The sequence below is a fragment of the Notothenia rossii genome, assembly GCF_949606895.1.
Source record: "Notothenia rossii genome assembly, chromosome: 8".
Taxonomy (NCBI): Eukaryota; Metazoa; Chordata; class Actinopteri; order Perciformes; family Nototheniidae; genus Notothenia; species Notothenia rossii.
Window position 1 is genome coordinate 9,705,892 of NC_136906.1, and position 6,000 is coordinate 9,711,891.

Sequence of the window (6,000 nt, forward strand, 5' to 3'; positions counted from 1 at the left end):
CAGAGCATTGATCAGGAAAGGGTCAGCGCTCACTTGTTTGAGACTCTAAGTTCAAAGGACACATTTTCTTGCAGTTCATTTCATTAAAAAGCTCAAATTAATAACCCCAAATAATCAATACCACCCAGGAGAAACTAAATGGAGGTTTATTATTAATCCTGATTGACAAACAAACATGTATTTATGGGAATTATGCACATTTGGAAGTTTAACATGTAGAGCTTTTATTAGACATGTATTGTTTCATTTAAGTGTTCAATTACTTTGATGAAAAAGTTGATAAAATCGTATAAAAAAAAACTATTTTGTGAACAATTCGTTTTTTCGAAAGAATCATCTTAATTTTGAAACTTAAGAAACAACTTAATATTCCTTTTAAAGGTTTAAAAGGTTCACAAAAGAAACATTAGATACTTTTCCATAGTTTGTGAATCTGTTTCAAACATTTGAAGCAGTGATTATATAAAGTGGGTAAACTGTGGATGTGTTTGGTGAGTTTGTTTGTGTCAAAGTCAGAGAGCCGTGTCTCTCTACAGTGAGAGGTTTTTGTACGGCGGCTCAATGACTTTGTATCACTGTGGTACACGTTCGGTGGAGGAACCAGACTGGATGTTGGAAGTAAGTCAAGTATTCATTTATAAGAGCAATTTCTCTTTTGTTGTACTTTTTATTCAGCAAACTAAGAGAAATAGTTGCCTCTCCATGTCATTGGATAAATTCTTCTCAAACATTTTGCACTCAGAGGCTAGCTTTCCTCCAGCAAAAGGAGTTTAAATGTTTTCATGAGAGTTAAACATTGAACAGAGAATAAATCGTTATTTCCACCTTTAATGGTGAAGTAGCTTCTTGAGGGCTGGTAGGTTTAGTTCAGTGAGTCAAAGTCAGAGAGCCGTGTCTCTCTACAGTGAGAGGTTTTTGTACGGCGGCTCAATGACTTTGTATCACTGTGGTGGACTTTTGGTGGAGGAACCAGACTGGATGTTGGAAGTAAGTTTCTGCACAAAAACTAAATATGATGTTGTTAAGAGATGTTTTAAATTCTGTGTTAGAATGTTTGAGAGATAGATTTTTATTATTTTAATCGTAATGTTTCGATAGTATTAGTATTCATGTCTTTATTTCTCTTCATCATTGAGCCTAAGTTGGAGCAGCTTTTCTTGAAATGTCTTTATACATTCCCAACATACTGTCATTTAAACAGCTTCAAATGTGAAATGATGAAACTGCTAATTTTACCTCAACTTATTTTAAATGTTTCTATCTCGGTTCTCTCCTCTGTTTTCAAAGAAATTACGAAAACAGTTTTTATATACAGTTAAACAGAGTAAAGATAACGATGGATATTAAAAAATGTGTTGAATTCTTTCAGACATTATTTTAAATTTTGTAAAACTGGGAAGTGATTGAGATTCACATTAAGCTCAATGTATTGCTCCATTTCCCGTATTTGTTCATTTATCCAGTAAATAATTTAATAATGGTTTGCAGAGTTCAGGTTTTGGAGGATTTTGAACTCAACCTTTTTAAATGCTTCCTAATGTTGTACTTTATTCCTAGTGTAGTCTGACATATTTCAGGTGATTCTGTGTGAAGTGTCTCTGTGCTGATTTGCATGAGAGGCTTCTTAAAGGGAAGTGAAACAATGTGTGAGTGAGAGACTGATGGAGCAGAACCAACATCTGACAGAAACTCCTTAAAGGAGAAACGCTCTCACAGTAAAGGTGTCCCAGTGTCTGCTGGTTGATTGACAGCTGTGTGCTCCCTGTCCTCTAATCTGATTGGTGTCTCCTAGGTGATGTCCCTCCCACCCTGACGGTGCTGGCTCCCCCCACAGAAGAGCTGCAGCAGGGGAAGGCCACGCTCATGTGCCTGGCCAACAAGGGCTTCCCCTCAGACTGGAGTCTGGCCTGGAAGGTGGACGGCAGCAGCAGCAGCAGCAGCAGCTGGGAGGTGAGCAGCAGCCCCGGGGTGCTGGAGAAGGACGCCCACTACAGCTGGAGCAGCACCCTGAGGCTCCCTGCAGACCAGTGGAGGAAGGCGGGCTCTGTGACCTGTGAGGCCACCCAGGGCTCCCAGACTCCGCTCTCAGAGACACTGAGGAGAGACCAGTGTTCCCAGTCCTGAGCGGACTCACTGGGACTCTACTTTCTCTCTCACACTGCTCTCAGTCTGCTCTCTGGCTCTCAGGACATGTTTCAACATGAACCTGTTTTTGCTTGTGTCGATGGTTTCAACATTTTAAAACAATAAAGATTCATGTGTGTATTATAAAAGTGACATGTGTTCTGATTCCCTTTCTGTGAGATATATTATATAAAATGAACCTTTTTCACATTAATTCACAAAAGCTATCATACATTTTTTCCAGATTACTTGTTAATAATTGCTAGACTGTTGATGTACTTCTGCATTCATTTTGGTTCTATCTATGTTATTAATTAGTTCCAATAACCTTAGTAGGAAAATTTAAATGGTAAACCACAAAGCTCTTATAACTAATGTTTAATGTATTCTCTATGTTATGTTCATGCGTTGTTAAATATACCCTGAATTCATTTTGGATATCTGACTCAATAAGAAAAAGACATTCAGGTTAAGAAATGAAAAGCAAGGTATCATCTGCATACAGTTATATAACTTGAATCTAAATTGAGATGACCTTAAAGGTCCCCTATTATACTCCTTTTCAACAATATATTATAGGTCTCAGATATTTACAAACCATGTCTCTGAAGTGTTTGGCTCCAACAACCAAACAGATCATGCATGGTATAATGCAGTAAACCCCTCTGCTTCAGCCCTGTGTTTGGTTAAAAGAAAACACAGTGGTGCTCTTGGAGGAGATTCAGGTGATAAGGTGGGCGGGTGTTACCTTGGTTATGGGCTAATGGTTGCACAGCCCAACAAAACTTGACATCACAAAGTGGCCAAAATCTGATCAGCTCATTTTCAGACAGGTTTTTATATAAATGGATCAGGATAAAAATAAACGGAATCTTTTTTCCTGAAACTTTCATAATGTCTTTACCCAGAGGGGACACATGTTCAGGTATAGAAGATATGGACAAGTGGATTTTTCATAATAGGTGACCTTTAAATCTTATTTAATGGACACATTACAACTCAACCTAAAATGTTGATACACCAGTCTCTGTCCTCTTGCTATTTTTTCTGTTTGCAGAATCAATAAATTTAATAAACTTTCGCTGATTGAATTAAAACTGATATTTGACTAAAACAAAGACCTAATCGTGCCTGTTGCTATGGTCCTGAGTCGTGGACCCTGAGTCGTGGATCCTGAGTCGTGGACCCTGAGTCGTGGATCCTGAGTCCTGGATCCTGAGTCGTGGATCCTGAGTCGTGGACCCTGAGTCATGGATCCTGAGTCGTGGACCCTGAGTCCTGGACCCTGAGTCGTGGATCCTGAGTCGTGGATCCTGAGTCGTGGACCCTGAGTCGTTGATCCTGAGTAGGAATTTAGCATTCACTCAATATTCATAAAAAAATTAAATATGTGCTATAATGTCACTTGGGGTTCACAGTTATGAGGGCCAAAGCTATAGAGTGGTTATTAAAGCCTTCAAAAATCACAAACTAATTGTAAAACTATCTTAAACAGAAATAAACAAGTTGTTTTAATGTTGAACGTGTTGTTGTGGTATTACATTTAAATAATGTTGGTAATGAATGCTATAGTTTTTTTTTTTTCTGTGCAGTCGTTCATTCAAATCACTTCCTCTTTAGTTGAGGAGGTTTTTGTACGACGTTGTATCACTGTGTGAACGGGTAGCTGCTACACTGCTGACAATAATAATCTCCTGCATCTTCAGTCTGAACTCCAGTGACGGTCAGAGTGAAGACAGTCCCAGATCCACTTCCACTGAAACGATTTGAAACTCCATACTGAAGAGATGTAGCAGAATGCACCAAGAGTTTAGGAGCTTCTCCAGGTTTCTGAAGATACCAGTTAAGGCATGTACTAACACTTGTACTGGCTGTACATTTGATAGAAAGAGTCTGTCCTGGAACAACAGACCGAGATCCAGGAGACTGAGTCAGGAGGATTTCTCCTGATGAATCTGGAAAACATGAAAACAGCAGAAGGGTTATTGAGACAAATCCAGCTTGGAGAAAGATGATCAACATCCAAACAGAAGAGCATCCTCTCTTTAACATGGAGAACAGATGGAAGAAGGTACATGCTGCTTGTCTCAGTGCTTCTCCATCATAGCAGATCCTCATGTTGGGGAACCTGGTTGCATCCTGAAGCAAAGTTTTCAGAAGAGAGTCTCACCCTGAACAAGGAGCCCCAGGGTGGCCAGCAGTAGAGTCAGTGACATCATCATTGTGCTGCCGGCGTGTCAGTGGCTCTGAACAGCCGCTGATCACCTCTGGCCTCTTAACGTCTGGGAGCAGAGAGGCAGGACACATATGCAAACACACAGTCAGTGAAGTGTAGCTGTCCTCAAACAGCATGGTGTTCCCCCTCAGTGCTGACAGCATTCACTGTTTCATGTTTCACTCCATAATGGGCTCTCAGAGATTACTATGTCGAACACAAGTTCATCTGGTTTACACAAAGCAAGTACTACAAGTTGAGCCTGTTGGTGAGAAGATTTTAAAGTGTAGAAATATATGTTGTTTGACACACGTGAAAGAAACAAATCTATTGATACAGATTGTTAAAAGGTTTCACACCACAATACAAATTCAGTTTTGCAAGTTTTCTTATACAGTAGCTACTTTAATTTACTTGATTAATTTAGACAGAAATGTAAAGTCTGAAGTCGGCATATATACGGCAAATACTATATTTAATGACTGATCACATTACGGTCTTAAAGATGAAACAAGGCAGTTTTATATGACGTGAAACTTAATGTCATTAGTGGGGGATCTGATTTGATGATGAATATACTCAGAGAAGATAGCTGAAATGCTGAGGCTTTTCTTTCATCTCCATAAAGTTGTATCACAGTTTTTCTCGATTGCTAACACACTAAAATTATACATAAAGCACAATTATTTTAACTGACACTCAAAGAGCAAAAAATCGGCTCAAATCTCCCAAACTCTAAACACGTTTTCAGCTTTTCACACAATTTGCAAATCAACATGGCAGTTTTTGCAAACCACTGCACACGTTTCTCCACGTAAGACACAGGAATCTGACATAAAGTCACGTGTTAGCTGGTTTAAAACACTGATATTCAAAATGCCTCACACATGGACCAATGATCAAGAAACACGTTCCACCTGACCAAACACGTGTTAGCATAATTGTTGGCTCATCAATCAGGATGTTAGCACTATAAAAAGACCACAGGTGAGTACTTTCTTACAATAATGAAGCAATAATGAAGCAAGAGGAAGCGGAAGAGCTGGGCTGAGAGGAGGAGGAAGAGGTGGGTGAGAATGAGAGGAGGAAGAATGAGAGGTAGAGCTGGAGGGAGAGGACGTGGACAAAGAAGAATAATCATAATGAAATGAAATGTTATCAACCATGGTTTGACGATGAGAGAGGCTGGACAGAGGGTTCAGCCTAATCTAAGCCGATTTACTGTTGCCTCTGTAATCCGGACACTTAGTCTTGAAAACAGGTTACCGTAGTTACCAGTTTGTAGCTCTGCATAACTCATGATATATCAGTGCTTATATCTGTTCTGTGAAACGTATTTACTTCATCACTGTAATTGAATTGTTGGCATGTTGCATACTATAACTGTATAAACATCCTGCACAATTGACTGTGGTAAACTCACTTGTATGCAACACAGACACTGACCAACCACTATATATTTGTTGTTTATCTGAAGGACTGAGCAACAAAGAGGTGCAGGTGGAAGGCCAAGGATTTCCAATGAGGCACAGGAAGCAGCAGTTACAAACTGGGTTTTGGCAAACAATGCCATCACACTTAGAGAGATCCGAAGCATAGTAACTATGTGCTGAGATGCATGTTGCACAATGTTATTTTTGAATAAAATGTGTTTTCAACAA

At 39.4% G+C, this 6,000-nt stretch overlaps 1 long non-coding RNA gene and 1 gene segment (V, D, J or C); both read left to right on the forward strand.

The window, feature by feature from the left end:
* The first annotated feature begins 505 nt into the window (after positions 1–505).
* Positions 506–2,277, forward strand: LOC307016050 (Ig kappa-b4 chain C region-like). The segment is given in 2 exons: positions 506–618; positions 1,793–2,277.
* A 2,907-nt stretch (positions 2,278–5,184) lies between these two features.
* On the forward strand, positions 5,185–6,000 carry LOC307016409. The gene is made up of 2 exons (XR_013801796.1): positions 5,185–5,405; positions 5,817–6,000. It is a non-coding gene; the product is annotated as an uncharacterized lncRNA (long non-coding RNA).